The sequence below is a fragment of the Pteropus medius genome, unplaced genomic scaffold (genome assembly GCF_902729225.1).
Source record: "Pteropus medius unplaced genomic scaffold, Ma_sr-lr_union100, whole genome shotgun sequence".
Lineage (NCBI taxonomy): Eukaryota > Metazoa > Chordata > Mammalia > Chiroptera > Pteropodidae > Pteropus > Pteropus medius.
The window spans coordinates 31,801-33,920 of record NW_024351490.1 but is presented as its reverse complement, the minus strand read 5'-3'; positions in this window follow the sequence as shown (position 1 = coordinate 33,920).

The window sequence follows — 2,120 nt, the reverse complement described above, 5'->3', positions numbered from 1 at the left end:
ATCAATAAGTTATTGTTTAATGGACACGGACTTTCAATTTGGAAGGATGAAAAACTACTAGATATAAGTGGTGGTGACAGTTTCAGAACAGAGTGAATATACCTAATGGAACTGAATTGTACATTTTAAATGGTTAAAATGGTAACTTTCATGTGATGTATATTTTAGCACAAAGAAAAATTCCAAAGGTGGGGAGGAACATCATCAATATTGTTAGAGCATGAAAACCATTATTTTCAAAGCTGTTATTCATCAGTGGTATCAATTTTTCCTAATTTGGTTTGAATGTAAATCTCATATTCACATTCAGAAGCAAAGATTTGTGTTACTGTATTGATAATTCTTGATTATATAACTGTGGTTTTGAACATTTATTCTCCAACCCATCATCAGTGATACCAGTACCAGTTGCAACAATTTGGCAGTGATGCTCACTGTGGGGCCATACCTCCATTTCTCAGCCTGAAAGGAATATATGTCAGAATCCCCCAGAAGATTCTGATTGACCCTTCTCTGGGGGTAGGACATTAGTTGAATAACACTAATTGAAGTCTCCTAATGAAAAATGACTGATAGATTTGGTTACATCAGAATAATAGACTACTGTCACAACGGCATTATAAATGATTAACGGATAAGCAAGAAACTAAAAGCAAATACTTACAACGTATATATATATTTTTTTACACAGAGAAACAGTGTCTAGATGTAGGAAGAATTTTTTGAAAGCAACTATTTGGCCAACATAAACAAAATTAAAAAGTCATGTATCTTTGTCATATTACTCATAATTTTCTGTGTGAGATAATGAAAATTGAACTTAACCTTTAAGCATTAGCTTTTTTGTTCCTCTTGGGCCTTTGAGAAATAGTCATCAATATATATTACTTATCAATAGCAATAGTTGCCATTTTTTTACCTTTATTACTTTTTGAGAACTGTAAAAAGTCTTTACTTATTTTAGCCTACAAAATTGAATTAAATAGATAAGCCAAAACAAACAAACAAACAAAAAACCAACCAAATAAGGGAACATCTAATTACAAGTTAGTTGCAATTATTCCTAACTGTTTTGTCATAAAAACAAAGATTAGTAAAATTGGGTAACTTTCCAAGTATCACTCAGCCAGCCAGGACAGAATTCAAAGTTAGATTTACCATAGTCCAATGCCTTTTCTTGTAATATCTATACCATTTGTTGCTTTTCATGGAAAGGGAGGATTGGAACCTTAGCAGAAGTAGAATGTTGGCAGAAATTAACAGAACACATTAAGTATCTATGAAAACCTAGGAAATAATTATCAAGGCGACCCAATGATATTAAAATTGAGATGTCCTATGTGAATTATAATTTCCTCTATTAAGATAACAAGTCAGATCTGGTATTAGAAACATCTTTCAATTTATTAACCGACATGTCCAGTTTATTGCATGTCATTTTGAATGGAACCATTAATCTAATTTAATGCAAATATAGGGAGAGGTACAATATGATCAAGATTAATTTTTAAAATCTCTGATATTTTTCCAGAAGTTAATGTAATAAGGTTAAATCTCTTCTTCTACAAGTTGCAGACATGAAAAACTCAGTGTCATAAAAATTAAATTAAAATGTTGGCTGAATGTCTCCCGGAAATCAAAAAGAGTATGAACATTGTATTCTTGAGTTATTAAAGAAGACATTTAAATTTATGGACAAGAAAATAATATTTTGAAAAAGCATCAAGAAAGGGAGAGTCTTGGATGCTCAGAAATCTCTAATTCTTAATTGAATTTCCTAAATAAGCATGAAATGGTGACAAGATGTTTTAGGAGGATGCTGCTATTGAGGGAAAAAAAGCCACGGACACTGTAAAAGGATGAAAATTTCCTTAATGGCAAAAGCGTAGAAATATGCAAGGGTAACAATGCAGAAAGCAATATAATTTGCTTCTAGACAGAAATTAGGGCTCCCGAGATCTCTTAGTCTCCAGTTCTAGCCTGATGATGTGGGACCGATGGAAGGAAAATAATTGTAGCACATACATATGTTTCCCCAGTGTAAGATCTTTTCCTAGGCCAGACTCACACCTGACTCATGTCAAAAGTGATAATGATAGCTACTCTTACCTCATGTTTAC